Source organism: Neolamprologus multifasciatus, chromosome 14 (genome assembly GCF_963576455.1).
Source record: "Neolamprologus multifasciatus chromosome 14, fNeoMul1.2, whole genome shotgun sequence".
NCBI classification, from domain to species: Eukaryota; Metazoa; Chordata; class Actinopteri; order Cichliformes; family Cichlidae; genus Neolamprologus; species Neolamprologus multifasciatus.
The window spans coordinates 11,494,510-11,514,412 of record NC_140452.1 but is presented as its reverse complement, the minus strand read 5'-3'; the positions used below and the strand labels follow the sequence as shown (position 1 = coordinate 11,514,412).

Below are 19,903 nucleotides of genomic sequence, written 5' to 3'. Positions count from 1 at the left end.
CTCCTCCACTCTAACTCACTTTCTTTTGATATACCTCCTTACCTCTCTTTGCTCTCCCCAATAAAACTTTAAAGAGATAAGAAGCTTTTTTCTATTTCAGGGTCACCATTAGCCTGAATAATGCATTGACAAGAGAAGAGCAGTTTGAGTTCTGTGGAGGATAGAAGCACAGCCTTCAATTAAATTATACATCATTATCACAGCTGGCAAGCCTGGTGCGACCGTACCCACTCCATCCTCCTCTAAATGTTCCATGTTACTGTCTTGTCCAATATTGTGTGTCAAGCAACAGCCTCTTCTTGTGCCAGCATAGAGCTGGGATGCAGATAGCACCGCCTGTGTTGGTTAGAGGAGCATATAAAAAAATGGGAATAGTCTAATACAGCAACTTAACTGAAAGTACCATAGTGGTGTTATTCTGACTTCCTGATTACGCCCATCTTTAATGGACCGTGGCATCCAGTTTGTTAAGTTGTTCCAGTCAGTCTGTAAAATAATGCAATATGCAGCAATATGTTTAAATAAAACGTTAAAGCAATCTCATGTTTGTTTGTTTTTTCTAAATTTCCTGCAGTGTGTCCTTGAGTAGTGTATTTGAACCTGTGACTGCTAATCAGTAAGGACATTTTAAGAATTGGATCTATTATTGTTTCTAGTCTGTTTCATTCTCGTGTCTGTAAAATCTCTGCCAAAGGAGGGAATTTCTTCAAATTTGGCACAAACAATAAGCTTGTCTAAAAGATAAATTCATTAGAATTTATGGACTATGGTTGACAGTAAGTATTGTTGTGACTTTACAAAACCCATTTTTGTCCCACTGTCACATCTCAATGAGTGGCACACATTATCTGCTATCATGTGTGACATAAGCATAAATGACATACTGCGTTTTTGTTTTTTTTTACTGTTGTTTTTTGACTGCAGCAAACACAACAGCTTTTAATATGACACCAGGCATCTCTTAGCTGTACATTTGTGGCAGCTAATTGCTTCTTTCGTAAAGAAAATGTCAAATGTAAAGATCTTAAATTGTTCACCAGCATATTAAGAAGTCTAAGCACTCATTTGAACAGCATCTTGGACAATAATCTCTTTGCAGGTACAACAGTGTATATTTTTATTGCAGATTTATTAATGCCAGTGGCTTTTAAAAGCCACTGTTGTATAAAATGATAACTTTCATTGTACATCTTACTTGTAGAAAAACTGAAAGCTGTAGTTGAGAAGGACATTCTCTAGTGTGTTATTACCTGCCCTATATTAGTGCTGCATTATTAACATTGTCCTTAGCCCACTAGTTAATTAACCCCACAGACCTTAATTTACAGACGAATAATGCATAACAATGGATTAACTTCCTGTTCTCATTACTAAGATTGATTGATTAAAATCACAGTTGTGTTATCGGTCATGCTTAAATATGAACATATTATCAGTGAGTTGCCATTATTGAGCTATTACTAGAAATTAACTCTAGCATACTGTATTCAGCTTTCTCATATTCTGACAAAGCTGGTACGTTAAGCAGTTTTGACTATACAGACATGACTCCCGCCCTTTGTGAATTCTTTCAAGTCAAGCCGTGTTAATACAGTTTAATCTCAGAGTTGTCTTGTGATTAAATATTTGTAAAACACCATATGCCGTACCATGGTACTGTAGAATTAGGTGTCATTAAAAATCTACGGAGTGTCATTAGGCAAGGGAACTGAAATTTTAATATTTTCATTAGCAGTCCAAGTTCTAATAACCAATCATGTTTCCTCAGGCTACATGCATAGTGAATAAAACAAACAGAATTTGCCAAATAGCTTTTTTGAAATTGCCAGCTTTAATCTGACTTCAATTTGACCCTAGTGGATAACTGATGTGTTTCCTGGCTGAATGCTAACATTTCAAACTTACAAATTATACAGTCTTATATGCGTTATTACGAGACAAAAATAAATAACAAAATGCAGCAAATTATTTGTGGAAATGTTTTTCGTTTCTCTGTTAAAAGGAAAAGCAGCCTTAATAGCAGTCTTGTTAAAAAAACAGTCCTTTTTATATATGTACCAAAGTAAAAAAATCTATCTGCTTGTGCTCATACTCAGTTTTAATACCATATAAAATTGTTAAAATTGTAAAAAAACATCCTTCTGAAACAGGACACTGTAGCACTGCATTTTTGTTGCATTGAGCTCATATTTAGTGCAGCATTATTTCTCTGTGCACTTTTGTGTCACTGGATTAGTGTGTTTATAGTCCAATTTATCATGTTGGATTTACCTGCCATGAAAAATCTCTCCCTATCTCTGAATATGTAATGGCTCTGCTTTGCAAATACACCGAGATGAATATTAACAAGTGGTCTCTGCAGTCTTCCAGCTGATGCCCTGCAAAGGTTTTAGAGCGTGATTTCTTGCAGAGACTAAAATAACTTGTAGAATATTAACCCAAAGCCAACAAATGTAAAACAAAGTAATTCCCAAGAAATCGCTATACCTACCAGAACCCTTTTTCCTTAAGCATATAAAATACAAAAAGTTGGATCACTGGGAGCTTTTTGTCTGCCATAAATGTTCCAACAAAGGTTTCTCACCTTTGCTTTCTGACAGAGTGGGTGGCTATGATGCAGTGGATAAAATGAAGTGATATGTGACCATGGATGCTTTGAAAGATGAGGTGGAAGTCTGCACAGTGAGGCTGGATTAAGAGTTTAATGACTGGTAAAATTGTGGCATTTCGTCCAAGGTGACCCCTGTGGAGAGGTGATCACGCCAAAGCTAGATGGAAAGTGAAGGTAATCCTTCCTGCCTCATTTTCAGATAGATGTCACCAGCACAGGCTTTGTCACCAAAGCCCAAGGCATGTAATTACACTTTTATTGGCTTTAGGGAGCCTGCATCATTCATTTAAAGAATAATCTCACTTCTGAGCACAAGCCACAGTACATATAGATCATACCTGCATGAAAGCCTCTTGTTCTTACTTGCTGTGGTTTAATGGACTTCTATGAATATAGGTTGGATTCATTGCTAACAGCACGTAGGGCGTTAATACCTGAGTGTTGCCCAGACGTTAGCCCTCTCGCTTCCTCAGTTGGGTGTTTCGTGAGTTGAAGAGCAAGGCCATATGAGTATGACAGCAGTAGCATGTGAGTGTCTGGATCTACTGCCAACCAGCCTTGACACCATTAGCTCTGGTGACACATTAAGGTTCTGTTTGCCTTGTAATTTGTTTTGTCTGTCAGTTTGATGGATGTCTTGTTTGCCGGCACTTCCTCACACATTGGAAAATGGTGGCTCGAGGACATTGTTAAACGAACTTCAGAAAGGGAGGCAGAAAGCATTTGTTTTCTTCAAACAGGTTTTTTTTGTGCGTGTGTGTTAATGGGTGTGTGCAACAATGTCTCCACTCCGTACCGCGTCACACACACTGGGTAATTAAAGGTGAAAAGCTCATTTGAGGGCAGAGGCAGGGTAGGTACAGCGGTATGAGTAAGCTAGAAATGGAGATGGCGGTGACATTCCTTTGAGTAAATTTCCTAACACTGAGATTTAAGTCATATGCTCAAATATGATTTGTACTCGAGCGTGAAGACTGTAAAACCACAAAAATGTCAATCTGATCTCATTTTATTTCCTGTAAATATATGCTGGTAAGCACCGCTTTTAGTAATTCTGCTCTGCTATGCTTTGTTCATACTATTGACCTTACATCTGTGACTGAGCAGCATGGCAGTATCCGTAAATGCAGTTTAGCACACTTGAGGAAGTGTAGCAGTATGCCAAAGAATGGTTTCACCTCTTTCTGCTCAGCAGGTCACGCAAACGGCAGCATAGGACTGTTGAAAATTTCACTGCCTGACCACTCGCCCCCAGCTGTGCAATGTGGGAAGCCATCAGAGCCTTCTACCTCGACCACTCGGCTGTGGAAACATTTCTGCTACAGCACCAGCTCAGCTTAATGAGCCTCTTCGCCATTACCTACAATATATGTAATGCCCCCAAAGGTGGGTGAATGAATAGATCTACAGTCAACACACTTTATTTGGTGCTCAAGCTTCAAGGATGTTTCAGATATGGGACATGCCATAACATCGTTGATGTTGTTGTTTGTCCTGTCTAAGCGTGGCCTTGGATTGGAATCCCATAAATAGCTTAATATGAATGAATTTAGATACATAATTCTTACTGTTTAACACTGCGCTCATATGGTTTGATGTGTACTCACAGTAGCAGTAAATATCAATATAAATGTAGCTGGTTTCAAACAAGTTTTGGTAGATGGGTCCAGAATTTGGATTACTGAATTTTATGTCTAGATTGTTTATAAAGGTGGACGTAGCTACTGTGATACTATGTATTGGTAAGTGAAGTCCTGTAGTAAAGTCTCTTAACTCACAGCTTCCTGTTTATAAATCAGACGTGACAAACGAGGGGCACTGACTGCACATAGACTAGCAAATCAGTAACAAGGTACTCCCACCCTAAAACATAACTTTTTTTTGACTTTACTGAGGCCTGTAATTTACAAAATGAACATCATGTTGTTTGAATAAGACTTGAAAACAGTGATTTAAAACCACATAGTTATTAAGAAACTGTTTACGGAGGTCTTAGACAAAGATAGGTGGAGCACCATTATCAAGAACAACTAAATAACTGGAATCTATTTTGCCAATGTTCCTTATTATGTGAGAATTTTGGTAATTACACTCTAAAGAAACTGCAGTATAGTCACCTGCTCGTCTTCAGTGCACAGTGATGTTAGTATGGAGCAGGTGAGCAGTCTGTGATGAAATGCTGCTCAGGTGCTGCTCTGCTGTTTTCTTCTGTCAGCCCCGTTGACAGTGTACTCAGCTCACTCAGTCTCAAAACTTGACTAAAGTTGGTAAGCCCCGTGTGCGATCACTCTTCCCCTCTTTTCCTCGCGTGGTTTCATTTGTTACAACAGACCTTGAAATTTGAGAGACTGTGAGAAGAGCGGTGTAAGACTGTAACAGACATATCACAGTCTGGAAGCCATGGCTTCTCTTCCATTTTTCCTCACACGTGGAGAAGATAATATGTTACAGCTGAATCTCTTCACCACTCTAATCCACGGAGCAGGGGATGAAATCTTATTTGGGGATCAGCACCAGTGCATCACTGCCATGATAGCAACAACATGCAACTCTGCAAGCTCTTTTTTAAGAGCATTAGAGCCTAGGAATGAATCAGTCAGCAAAAAACCCCCCAAAAAAACTTTTTGGCTCAATTATTTATTTTTTTATTTTTTCAATTAGAACTGAAACAGCTGGATGCTGGTTTCTTAAAGTGTGTCACTAAAATAGCCATGCCTTAATCCCTCCATTCATTGAAAGTATCAACTATACTCGCCATTAAATCATGGATGTCTGTTTGAAACGCTATAGCAAAATATTTGAGACAGAGAGCGTTGGATTATTCAAATACAAAGGCTTGGTGAATGAGCTTTCCTTTTGTATGTGTTTGTTTCCTTTTCTGTCCTTTTAAATCTGAAGCCAAGCTTGTCTCAGAAGGATATGCAAATTTAGAAGAATAGCTGTCTGGCTCCCTGAGAAGCTCTTATCCTGCACTGTAGCTTCAATGCTGAATAGAGCTGGAAGATTTTAATGTGCTATAAGGGGCCGTTTTGACAAACTCTTCCTTTTGAACGATGGAATAAGCGTCTGTTCACTGTCTGAGCAACATAACTGGACCCTTTGGTAGAGATTAAAGCATTTCTGTTTCTCTGTTCTGTTGTTGATGGCCTAAATAACTTTGGATTGTCTATAAATAGCTAATATCTGTTATCCAGTATCCTGTCACCAGTTTTAATCTCAAATCTTATTTTAGATTTTGACAAGCTAGTCTTAGTCTGAATAACACCTGCTCACGTAAATGTAAGGAGGGCACCTCATTTCCTATCATGTTGAATCACTGAGGGCTGAACTTGCTCTCCTCTGTTAAACTTGCATAGCAAATAAGGGTCTCCGAGGAGCCATGAAAAGCTGGAGGAGAGTGTCACAGCTCATAAACAGGAGCTCGGGAGAGGTGTTACAAAGCAAAAAAAATCAGAGAGGTAAAACTGCAGAACTGCAATTTGACAAGCGGGTTCAATCTTCATTTCACTCAAGTAGCTGCTGACTGTGATTGTTCCCCACAAAAACTCAAATGGTGTCGTGTTTATTTTCTGCTTGTAATGCTTACAGTGTTTCCAACACTTGATTTGCGCAGAGATGTAGTGATGCAGTTATTCAGTTTGTGGATGCAGCCAAAGTGTTTTTGCTGTAAACATTTGTTCATGATTAAGAAGACACCATTAGCATATTGGAACTCTGTTCCAATTAATAAAGATAATTTCATCCATGCCCACACATGCCCCAAATCTGTGCATGGTGGCAGCCTACAGTAACAGCTGAGAGGATAGATTTTGACTCAAACAGATGAATGGGCAGATGTGAGTTGACAGTTCGCCACCACAGGTGAATCTGATGTTGGGCATATCATAGAAAAAAGCAGCCTACCCCAGAATCATTTTCAACAATGCAATCATTTATTCTAACATGATTAAAAGCTACTTATGAGCCAAACTATCACTCGATTCCATTTTTTCTTGGCTGGTTGCTTCTTTCTGCTACGTTTTGTTGCAGTGATGTGTATCAAAGTAAGTACGGACCTTTTTATTAAAAGAAGGGCTGATTTTATGTTTTTTTTTTTAAAAGCTGTTCACGTGTTAATTTGAGGACCAAGTACAATACATATTCATCATACTTACACAGACTGCTTGTGCTTTAAGTAGATATCAACTATTAGATGATGGCCAAACTTCTCAGTCTCCTCAGCTGGACTGCACTAGGATGAAGAAGTTGTGGTGCTTCTGTAAACAGGCCATCGTGATCACATACTGTATGAATATTTTATTGTATGTGCTCTGATGGGTTACTTCAGTAAACCACAAGGAAAGACCATTGCTAGCTGTAGATACACTGTAGTTTTGCCCATCGGAAATGATCTTTTATTATTCTCTTGACTCGATGGGTATATGACCATAGCTAATGATGCTTAGAATGTTTGTACCATTACTTTTACATTAATGACTCCACTATCTATTGTTTTTTGTATAGACTGTAATGGTGTGTTTATGAATAGATTTTAAAAAAGCTTTTTTTTAAAAAAAAAAAAATAGCAATTTCAGTTGAATAGATACAGTAAAACTCATTACAAAGATTATACACTTATAATTATGCAACAAAAAAAGCTGTCCCTTTATGAGAGTCACATATCCAGGACTTGTTGGATAGTCTACTTGTGGACTGACCCTAATATGTATATGAATTCTTTTCATGTGGATAGCAGTGATATTTTAATTAAAAATTAGTTAGCAAAGGAAATGTAAAACATTTAGGTAAGATTTCAAATTTCCCACACTATACTTTTGTTAACTTAAGCTCAGTAAAAAGGACTCAAGAGGCAGAGGGGGTGTTTTTTCTCTTAACTTTGTCCCATTGGGATGACACGCTGTCTTTGTTATCTTACACCCAACATCAAACTCCTGATCCCAATCATAGCCTCTTTTTTTTTTATCTGACTGTGCACACTATTCTCCCACGTCACCCCAGCTGCTCCAGCACTGCTCCTCAGATTAGAGAACTCGCCAGCTCTCAGCTTTATCTACCATTGTTCCCCACCAAACAAAATTGGCTCCAGCGGGGAGTGGGAAGGAGAGTCGCTGGGGTTTATCTTAATCAGGAGCAGACATTAAAAAGTTACACAGAATTAGTTTTTTTCTTGCTCCTCTCTGACAAGGGTCATTAGGGTTAACGCTGTAAAAAAAGGGATGGGATGAAGTAGAGATTTGTCTCAGCATGTTCTGACTTGAAGTACAAAGCTTCAAGGACAGTTGTGAATTGAATACACCTGGTAAGACATGGTGGGACAGAATGAAAAAGAATCAGCATGACGCTTGACAGCAGTTTGTATTTTGGATCTGTGTCAGGGGCTTTCAAAGGATGGTTACTGTAAAATGTTGTTGTGTTTTGTCATGAAATATCAATTTCTCAACTTAGCTTGTTTTACTCATGTTTTCAATGCAGATAGTTGCATGGTTGAACAAAGTGTCCTTTATCAAAGTCATCATATCGAAATTCTGCCATACTGAAACTACAAAGCCTTGTATTACTGTACAGTTTATATCTGAGCATGATATCTGGATAAGAAGGATTAAATGCTGATGTAATTAATTACAGCACATTACAATCACAATGTGGGTGGATAGTTCAGACAGGTAGGCTTGACCACTAGACAATATTGGACAATTTGACCTCATATTCAAGATAGAAAAAAACCTTCCCAACATATCAAAAGGTCACCTACATCATCCAGCTGTGAACTTTATTTTGTATTGATATAAAGACTGAAAGTGATTCAAAACTCAGTATTTTTTGTAATAGTGGGGCGACTGTGGCTCAGGGGGTTGGGAAGTGCATCTGTAACCGGAAGGTCGCCGGTTCGTTCCCCGGGCTCTCTGTCCTGGTTGTTGTGTCCTCGGGCAAGACACTTTACCCTACCGCCTACTGGTGATGGCCAGAGGGGCCGATGGCGCGATATGGCAGCCTCGCTTCTGTCAGTTTGCCCCAGGGCAGCTGTGGCTACAACCGTAGCTTGCCTCCACCAGTGTGTGAATGCAAGAGTGAATGAATAGTGGTATTGTAAAGCGCTTTGGGTGCCTTGAAAAGCGCTATATAAATTATTATTATCATCATTCAGCCACCGGTGGATCTTAGGGTTTTTGAATCCCTCCATTTGAAACCTTTGGCCCATTCAGAGTTTATTAAGTGAAGAGCGTGAAAGTCAAAGTAAAATAAACATGTAGTCTGGAGCACTCAAACAGTGCCATGCAAAACTAACAAATTTAAGAGGATGAATATGGGTGGTATTTGTCTGTAGCGAGATTTGCGAAATGTACAATAGGTAGTCTAATGCAAACTCAAATGAAAAAAGGGTTATAATGAGCTGTGTATAAGGCGAGACAAAAGAGAATGGACAAAAGGACTTGTAATAATGGGCTCGACGAAGAGATTTTCGCTGGAAAGGATGTGCAGTAGGTTAGGTTGAAGGATTGAAATGGATATGTGCTAACAAGTAATGAGTGTTGAGAAAATGGAAGGAGTACTCTGGGAAGTTGATGAGACAGAAGGAGATGTGACTGTGTCTTTGTGGATCTCGAGAAGCCATATGATAGGGTACCAAGAGAGGAACTGAGGTATTGCGGGTTTAAGTCAGGATTGGCAGAGAGGTATGTGAGGCAGTTGAAGGACATGTATGAGGACAGACAAACAGTGGAGAGGTGTGGTAGTACTAACGGATACTTTCAAGGTGGGGATAGGATTACAACAGGGATCAATTCTGATGTTGAGTTGACAATTTTATCTCAATTTTCATATTATTTTCATGACAACACAATACATTGCACTGCATTGAGTTATTTGTCATTGTTGTCAAAAGTATTGTTTTTAATTTACATTTCAATAAAGAAAATGTTTTTCCACACTTTTTTTCTCACAGTTTTAGATTAATCTTAGTCCCATGTTCCCTGTGTACCAGAACTTTTGGTACTCAGGGAGCAATTCTGGCTCAAAATATCTTCTCTTTGTCACTGGCCCAGTTGGTATTTCCCTGCCTGCACCTGCACTCTTATAATTAGTCATGTCAATGTTTCCTAAAAAGTTCAGGTGTAGACTGAACTATCCATGTTAATGGCTACCAACTATATATTGTTTGTGTGCATATACACATTTACTGTACAGGTCAGGGCAGACTGGATGAATTTGTGAAGAACAAATGCCTGCATTCACCCATAGATTGCAAAACATTAGCTCACACAGATGGAAAATTTAGCTTGGACATTTACTGATTTACTTTTGTAAATGGTCACATATGCTACAATTCTGGTCACAATCTGGAGCTCTGAATTTAAGTTTAGATTGTTTAAATTGGATGGTGGATGTAGATAGAGGAAGCTAGTTTCTTTAACCTTGACATGGGACCACCAAATCCATGAGATCCAGCTAGGCTCATATGATACTGAGATATGACTGTAATGTAGGCAGCACTGATAACGAAAACACTTATTAATACCAAGATGAGGTAGAAACCAATGATCTGATGTCATTATGAGATAAAGCTCCCTGATACAGGTTCATCATTTTTAATTCATAGGTTTAGTTGGATGTTTTGTTTTGTTTTTTTTAAACCTGGTGATTATACCACACACCCATGTCACGTTACAAGTTTCCTGTGAGTGTGGACCTTAAATGGTTCTGATTCTTATCAATTCTCACTGTCCTGGTTTCAGTCCTGACTCACACAGGGACTAAATGTGATGGGAAAAAGTGAGTGAAGGACAGCCTGTATGTCCCTGTGGCCAGTGTCCAGTAAGATGGACTTCAAATATGACAGTGAAGGGCAGGGGTTATGGACAGAACCAAATCCCTCATCAGAATTTTGATTGAAACCATAAGACAGTGACAGATTCACTATGACCCTGACCCAAGCTGACATGGCCATGGTGAGCTATTCAAATACATCAACCGCAATGAGCTTTTGGTTTTCTCAAAGAGCTGACCTAACTGGCACGTTTCTCTTTCAGTCTTTGTCATTTACTAAGACACAGCTTACACTTCCTGTATCTCCTCTACTTATCCTTCATAACTCCATTCTCTGTAACCCCTCACGTCAAACCTCCCATTTGGCCTAATTTTCCCATGAGCTGCGTGTATTAATCAAGCTTAAGGCCTGATTGACAGGAGTTATCACCAGTGAATCAGTTCAGCCCTGCCTATCTAGCCCTTTCTGTCTGACTGGGAGACTATCAGAGCTTCTGCTATCTCTTGCGCCTGCAGCCAGTGTCTACCATGAGGAAGGGCTGCTACATCTGTGGCTCCCGCTTATCTCTTTCATTTTTAAACATCCCACAATCAAAGAGCCTGTAGCATTTCCTAGCTAATTGCCAGAGGATAATAAATTGCAAAATCCCACAACACCCCCGTCCTCTCTGTTAACCTCCATCTATGGTGCTTACAGTAACTCACTGGCAGCAGGTAGCTAATAATCCGCTTCATTGGCGCCTCTCTTGATCGCCTGACTTGAGCATGTCCGCTATTCAGTTACAGGCTGAGTGACCCACTTTAATGGAAATTGTACCTGAATCCCTGGAACTCATCAAAACAAATGGTAAGTTATTCCAAGCGATGTGATGGTATACTGGTACTCTATCTGCCAAGATAGAAATATGGAGCACTGTGGCTGAGCTGCAGTTTTCATTTAAAGATATTGGTCTCTGTCATTGCCCCAATTTACAGGATTACTATCTTTTCATTATGAACTGGTTATGTTAAACCAGATTTACTGTATTTAAACAGATGGCATACGAGGGTGTCAATTTTGCATGACAGGATTAGGCTCATCTCGCCATTTGGGGGTCTTTTAAAAAGCAGCAGAATATTAAAACATGAGCGCATTAGGAAAGATGCTTTCATGCAGAGTTGCTGAGTGTAATACTAAGGGGTGATAATTGCTGGGGATACACCCTTGGTCTTATTAATGTAAGGCTTAATTATTCCATGAAAAAGAAATGTTGCTTGATCATCTCGACTCCAGCATTTAATCTAAGCCTTATCTAGATTCCTATAGCCTTTTTTGGCTCTACTTCTGCATTTGTAAGCATCCTGATATTAAACGACATTGGCCCATTGAGACTTATCTGGTTCAGGATGTTCTCTCTGATTATCACTTTAACAAGAAGATTCTCAATTTTGAAGCAAATGTGTCAGTTTATTATCTGCATTAACTCCACATATGTACACTCACACAGAACACTGTGGTACACACAAAAGCGCACATAACTCTCTCTTTTAAAAAAATATCTATTTACACATAGAGCATTAAATTATTATCTAATGTTTTGACATGCAAGTGGAGGACTTTTTTATGTTTTTCATAACACAATGCACCTCACATTATCCTGATGTTTGTGTCATACAGTTTTCAGATCTCTAAGATTTGCACAAAAAGTGTTTTGACTTGGGATCAAAGCTGTTGCAAAGTGTCTGATGAATATGTGCATTTAGATTGGTTACTGTGGCGTAAATTTAATGTATGTTTTAGCTGGTGTTTTCTACTCCTGGAATGTTAAACTTCTAGGAAATTTTACCAATATTTTACCAATAATTTTCCATAGTTATGGAATTTTACGTCACCAGCAGATAAAGTGTTTGTGAAGGAAAGTAGGAAACAACCCATAAGTTGGTTTCAGAGATGATTTCATCGTAATTGAGGAGACTTATGGATTAACAAGCTAGTATGTGAGAAATTGAATTTTTGAATATTAAAAAACACCAGCACACCTAGTCTCAGAGCACTAACTGTAACATGAACATAGGATTATAGAGTGAGAATCTACAGTTTTCTCTGGAGTATCTACTTTGCTGTACCTGTCATTAGGGGATCCCTCTTGGAACCCTCCAGTCATCCTTCTCACCATTCCTGTGTCCCAGTTCCCACTCCTATTTTTCCTCTGGGTACTAATTATTGTGTGGAGGAGGCTGAGAAGTTAACCAGCAGATACATTATAACAGCATCCCTATGTCTCTGGCACTCCTCCCAGGGACACAAGATACTACTTTTGATATCACTTCAAATCAGACACACATACTGATACTGGTGTTTACTGATATATCTGTCTGTATGTATTTTTTTTTTTACTTACTTTGCATTAAAACCAATGATGACACAATTTCATATAGTTTCATACAATAAAACTTTACCAAGTGCCTGCAGTTCAAAAAAGCGCCCCTCCGACAGCCAAACTCATCTGTTCTCTGATTGGATAGTTACATTTGTGATTGACATGACATTGGCCAATCAGATGAAAGAAAGAAAAATAGGGTCAAAATTTGTACTTGTAACTTGAAACTTGAGTGCAGAGTTTCCCACGTATTTTTTGACTAAGTCAACACAAATCTTTTTTACGCACACACAAATTCTTTTTACACATACAAATCTTTTTTACACACACACACACACACACACACACACACACACACACAAATTCTTTTTACACATACAAATCCTGATTTACAAGTGCAAAACTGATTTACAAGTACAAAATATTTATGACCACAATTTGAGCCCATAATCAGGTCCTCTACCATAGGCCTAGTTTGAGGGTCCTGCACAGTATTTTTGCTGTTCTTCTGAACAGAGATCCCAGATGTCATTCCTAGTATCTGTTGGAGCCACTCACCCACGTCCAAGTCCACACACAAATCTTTTTTACGCACACACAAATTCTTTTTACACATACAAATCTTTTTTACGCACACACAAATTCTTTTTACACATACAAATCTTTTTTACACACACACACAAATTCTTTTAGCACATACAAAACTGATTTACAAATACAAAATATTTATGACCACAATTTGAGCCCATACCTGATCTTGAAGGATAAAGACCACCAACAGCTGCCCAATCACATGGCAACCTGTCGGTGCATTTAGGCATGTTCACAAGGATGTTAATCCAAGAATGTGTAAGACAGGTGATTTAAGTGACTGAACGTAGCATAGATGGTGGTGGCAGATGGGCTGGTCTGATCAGAAACCTCTGATATACAGGATTTCCTGCACAGCCATCTGCAGGGTTTAAAATACCCATGAGCAGAAACTCTTCTTCAGAAGCTCTTCTGCTGGCAGTGTAATGTGTGAGGGAGTGTTTTTATATATATTTAGAGAATACTCTCAGTCACTATTAGCACTAACATCTCAATGTGTTACAGGTTAAAGCGTTAAATCTAAAAAATATTAAAACATACCAAAACCAGCTGACCTTGAAACTATGTTCAGTTAGCATATGGGGAAAAATAGCTACTTGAACAAAGATGCTAATACATACATAATCCCAGTAATTCATAAAACATGTAACATTAATGGGCATGAGTAAACAACCTTGTTTATTCCACCAATGTTTTAATGACTCGCCTTTGTTTTGACCTCAGTAGGCCATATAATGTGCATTTTTAATGAGGCCATAACATCCATTTTAACATAAGTAAACATATTTTTGATTCATTTAACACGGAGGCTTGTTTGTATGATAATGACCCGGATTTGTGTAATTGATCAGTTGTTATTGTCATTCTAGTTTATCATTAATATAGTCACTTTTATATAGTTTTGTGTGTAAACATTTTTCTGCCACTGGATGCATAAATAACAATAACCATTATATGTTTAAATCACAGTCATGTGGTGTCATGGACAGCACACGATAATAATCACATTTATTAAGAATTTTAAATGAGGTGTTTACACTTTGGCGCTTTCATCCAAGTTTATATGGCACATAAAGAATGCAGCCACTTACGAAGCAAGTTGTTTTCTAATTTGGTGTATAGCAGTTGCTGGATGCATTATTGAAGTTTTACCAATCTGTGTGTAATAAATCCTCCTGACTCCTATTATTCATTGCATAATGGCTTCCATTCATCACTGAAAACATAGGGTAAATTAGCTGCTGGAACCTGGTGTTTGGCTCTAAGGCTTTATTGAAAGAATCTTTCAGACTCTTTGTCTATTAGTTCATGCCTTTAAGAAAAGGAAAACTTTACTTTGTGTAATGAACCCTTTTAAAATATTGCTTTTGAACTTTAACAATAAGATATCCCCATTAAGTGGCAAACTGTTCTTTCGAATATGTTTTTTAAGACCTCACACATTTGAGATAAACTTCATATTTTCTGTTCATGAGCACTCCATGTTTTAGATCATCACATTACACAGATGTGTCTCCTCCCATTACTTTCAACCCTTCCCCCCCAAATGATAATTAAACAAGGAATGCGTCAGAAAGCACAGAATTAAAGCACTTGATTATGCATTCTTCACACATTAATCTTTCATGATTTGGGAATCAACATTCTTAATTATTCAGAACTGCAAAATGTATGAAAAGTTGAATGTGGAATAGGCAAAACACATGAATACAGGAATAAGAAAAACCAAATGCACGTGGAAATGGAGAAGCAAAAGTCTAATACCACGTAGTGTGAAGCAAGCTTTCTCTCAATTCTCTCATCATTAAGTCAAAAATGTGCATCAGGGAAGAAGACTGGGTTTAATTACCTGATAAAATTTTAATGCAGGGCAGAGAACGGAATGGCCTAAGTGGTGCGGAAGAGATCTTTGACCTGAAACGGCAGTCCTGCAGGGCACATAGACCAGTAGGGATAGAAGGGCCTATTTAGCTATCATGTTGGATCAAAGCAAAGTCAAGTTAAATTAGGTGAATAGAATGTGTCAAGGTACCCATAGTGGTTTTTCTCATCTGTCCAGTTTCAGTTAATCTTATCTAGGAATTAGAGTAAACTTCACAAGGGATTATTTTGTGTATTTTTTTACTGAAAATTGTTTTGCTCTAATTAATAGAGAATGAGAAGTGATTAATTTAATCCATTTTAAATGGCTGCAAAAGATGAAAGGCCACGTTTTAATCCACCCATATTTCAACAAATAAACAATCCCTTGCATGTTTGCATAAGGTCACACTAATGCTGTGTATGCTCTTTCAATCTGCTTGTGTGTATATATACTGTGCATTGTGTTTGTTTTTGGCTAGCCCCAGTTAAAAAACTAAATCAATTAGTCACTGTGACAGTGAATACATTTCGACCCCGCTCTATTGTGGCCACAAATTGGTTTCAAGTTTATGTAGTCTAAAGGTCCTTCTGAGAACAAAACACTGACCTCTGCCTCTGAAATCTTCTGTAGTCTGACAGTGACTCTGTAAACCACAACCCTAGGAGAGAGTTGTTACTGTGGCTGGAGGTCACCCAGGCAAGTCTGCTGGGATGACACAAGGGCTCCCGGCATGTTTTCTGGCCACCGTTGCTTCCACTCCCGGTCACCAAAACAAAGACAGTAGCTTGAGCCAGCACTTGGCCTCTCTCTCCCCGGCCCTTGAAGGCAGTCACAAACATATGCACTATTGTGCGTGTGCATACACACATAACTGTGCATTGGAGTTGACCAAGGTTCCCCATGAGGGTCTTGGCCTGTCATCTGACAAAGCCTAACAATAGCGGTGAGCAGATGCCTGGGTTCCAGGGCCAAACAGATGGATTGGCCAAGTGGCTTGGATAAGGATCACCTTCCTAACCCATAAAGGCAGCTTGGGGTTCTGACTGTCAGGGTGTTGTGTTTTTAGATAAATTAGCACAGTGAGAAGAAAAACAGTGGGGTTTGGGTTTGCAAAGGTCCAGGAACAGCTTGCAGGAAAGCAGGCATAAAAGAGAAGCTTGCTTAGGGACTAGACTCCTACCAAGTCTAATCCTTCACCCATGACTTGGAAGTCCAGAAGGGAGGACTGGTATCTCTCAATGAGGGTTTAAATTATTAAAGTAGATTTAAACCATCAGGCTGGCCTGTTCTATGGCTGATGGGCTGGTTTGAAATGACCTTTAGATGTAACATGCTATAGGCAGTGTGTCAGTAACCACGGTTTCCACTACTGCAACTGTGCCCGAGAATTAGGGATTAAAAATATATATATTTATTTATTTATTTCCGTGTGTGTGTTTTTAAAACCTGAGCAACATTTTTGGTACCTAAAACTTGACCAACAAGAAGTAGAATAAGCAGCTAGTGAAAGTGAATTTTTTTAAACGGTCCAACACTAACTCCAGTCTTGAGTTATATATATATAGTGATATATAGTCTAGTTTGTGACATTTCTACCCCATGTACCTCCTAACATGGAATTTGTCACTCTCTAAAAATTTAAACACACTTGTCTATCTTTTATGGAACACATGGGTCTTTTGGGTTGTTCCGTTGTGTTCATTTATATAGAGGAGTAATTTCTGCACAAAAGATGTAGCAAGAGTTGCACCAGCCACACAGCTCTCTTGTGCCAGCTGTGCCACCCAGTAAGCATTATGGGAGGTGGATAGTGCTCTGTTAAACTAGTGTAAAATAAAAACGAGTTTGGGCTGTTTCCAAGCTGCATTTTTTTGCTATTATTAGTATTCATATTATAATTTATACATTTTCTCTTTGATGTTTTCCTTGTTTCACTGTATACTCCAAGCCTACTCCAACATAAAAAAAGTTATTAAGAGATTAGTGAAGGAGAGTCTTTGCCTTCAAAGAGCCCCAATGTGCTGCTGATGTTACAGCTTGGCTTGTAATGATGGCTTTGTTGGCTGGCAGCTGTAATTTGAGGAAGAGGAAGTGCTGGTGTCTGACCTCTTGGTTTTCAGGCAGCCCTCACAGCACATATAGTATTAAAACTCTGGCAGTCAAACAGGGAGGGGCAGGCGGTGTAATGGTCCTGAGTAAAGTAGAAGAGGGTGCTTAGCCAGGGTAATTTAAGAGCAGGGCATACGGATGGAATTGGGGGCAGAGAAGAGACTCGGCAGGGCAGCAGTGATTAGACAGAAGGGCTCTCTTAAATGCAGCAATGGATCTTGCCACCATGATAGAAGAGCCACGAGAACAGGGGAACCCTCCTTGTGACGTCATCAAAGGGGTGAAAATGGCCATGAGGTTTGGGAATTCCATAATCAAAGGGCTCAGTGAAGTCCTTTTGACAACGCTGATCATGCTGTTTGCTAAAAAGCAAGTAGGACACCGGGTTGCTATGCTCAGTAAAAATGTCCTTGTGGTCAGCAATGTACAACAAAGGTTTTCCCAGAGGATAAGAATACGGGAAGTTAAATGTTCAAAAGCCAAGTACTGTAATGCTACACTGCTGCATCAAGTTTTGTGCACACACAATCAGAAGAATTAGCAAAAAGCACAAGTCATCATGCAGTGGTGCTGCAGGATAGTTAAACACCCTTAGGTTCAAGAGGTCGCTGTTGATAGGGCAGGTAAGCACTGAAGGTATGCAAATGTATTTCAGATGACTTGATGACAGGATGTTACAGACCTTCCTTGCCAAGCAATGAGTACACAATGCCTGCGGTCCTTATGCTGCCTGGCCCTTATTTATCTGAAGGTAAAACATAAATGGAAAGCTGCAAATGGCACTCAGCACCTGTGTGCATGTCTGCTTGGGCATTTAGTATAATGAAAGCCACATGTCTCCTGTCTGGACAGGTTGGAAATGATGCAGCTCAAATGAACCTGCCTCTCAGTTAAATGTTTTTACACTTCACACTCCATTATAGTGGTGCTGATGTGAGCAGCTCCAGGTGAGTTGCAGGGATGAAAGCTGTCAGTGGAGGAGAGGGGCTGAGGTCCTTGGAGTGGGAGTGGGAGAAAGGAATGAGAATGGAGCACAGCTCATTGGGAACATCAGCCTGCTACAGGGAGGACAGGGAACATGACTCATTAGGTATGGGCCTCTGCACTTTCTATACTGAGCTGCATGCTAATATAGGGAAGACATGGCTGTACTGGGACTTCAGTCATGGATTATTACAATGCTAGAGAGTGGAAAAAGGTTGTGGCTTTTCTTTGGAGCATATGTTAGATATATCACGTCACCTTGCAAGAACCAATTGCATGTGATACAGTCAACAATGTTCATATTGTTAATAAAGATCAACTTTTCTGTGAGTTTACTTGGAAACATTATAGTAACAACCACATGATTGATTTGAATAGTTAATGAGAAAAAAAGCCTTGGATCATATACATTATGACCATCGAAAAGCAAGTGAACCCTGATGGAGAATGAAGGAGAGTGAAAACCTTTATCATACTAATGAGGGATATTAGCCATACTTTCAGGCTTCAACGACATTGACAATTTTACACTTGACATTAATTGCCTATCTCAAGTACTGAAAATCTTTTTTAACCTCAAGAGTGCAATTTTATGAGCCTGAGTTAAATATGGAGGGGGTTGGTAGTGATTGCAGACAGTCAAAAGTTTCCTATTTGCAACTTTGGGTTGTCAATAAAATGCTTCTGTGATGGAATTAATCAATAAAAGTACATATCATCCCTGGGTGTCATATAAAAAAGCAAACAACACAGTTCTATTTAAGTCACATTCAATGTGTGAAGCCACCCTGTAAATTATCATTAACCACTAAACACAGCACATGGGGATGGACTGTGTTTAAACACCACAAAACAAATGAGGGTTTATTTGCTCTCTAATTTTCTTCCTTTTCCTGACAGAGACTAATTAGATGCTTGAGGATACATCCGATTAAACAATACGCCGCTCTCACAATTAAATGTCATGTGCAATTACTATGAGAGAAGTGACCATTCCTCATATCTCAGAACCCATCTCCATGAATCCCTCTGTCACACTACAAGCTCTTTTTTTTAGATTTTGATTTCTGTCCTGCCCTTTGTTAATGCAGTAATTGCATCAGAAATCTGTCTGATTAGTCATGATGTAAACTGTGTAAAATGTTCAATAATACTAATAATTTTTAAATACCATATCTTAAAAACAAAATGTTAGTAACTACTTGAATACGAAGAATAAGCTACTTGTTAGTGGAAAATGTTCATTGTTGGATTTGTTTTCTCACATGATTTGTCGGCAAAGTTAAATATAGAATATCAACACACATATGTTGTATTAAGAAGTAGTACTTTAGATAACTTTATGTTTTGCCTGTGGTCCTACATTCTTAACAGAGGTGTCCCAGTTTTAAAGAGATTTACGAGAGATTTGGTCCCCAACTAAGGCAGAAAACATCCCCTTTGGGCAAAACTCCCACTCACTCACACCAAAGTGAACAACAACAACTGAAAGCGAAGCCCCTTTGAAAGTTGCCTCGAGACCCGCGAGCTTACCTCTGCATTGTTGTTGTGTTTTGCTTGTTGTTCACCTGCAGTGATTTATGTGTGTATCTGGCGGCATGTTTGCTACCATATTTTAAG

The 19,903-nt window shown here is 38.9% G+C and overlaps 1 protein-coding gene and 1 long non-coding RNA gene across 9 annotated transcripts in view; both read left to right on the top strand.

The window, feature by feature from the left end:
* Window positions 1-19,903, top strand: part of LOC146503609 (roundabout homolog 2-like) — a 312,156-nt gene that overhangs the window by 59,722 nt on the left and 232,531 nt on the right. The gene's annotated exons all lie outside the window — the stretch shown is intronic.
* Window positions 1-19,903, top strand: part of LOC146503610 (uncharacterized) — a 48,498-nt gene that overhangs the window by 7,566 nt on the left and 21,029 nt on the right. Inside the window, exon 2 of the long non-coding RNA XR_014877870.1 lies at window positions 101-19,903. This exon is cut by the window's right edge and continues 21,029 nt beyond it. This is a non-coding gene — a long non-coding RNA (uncharacterized LOC146503610). The remainder of the gene's footprint in view (window positions 1-100) is intronic.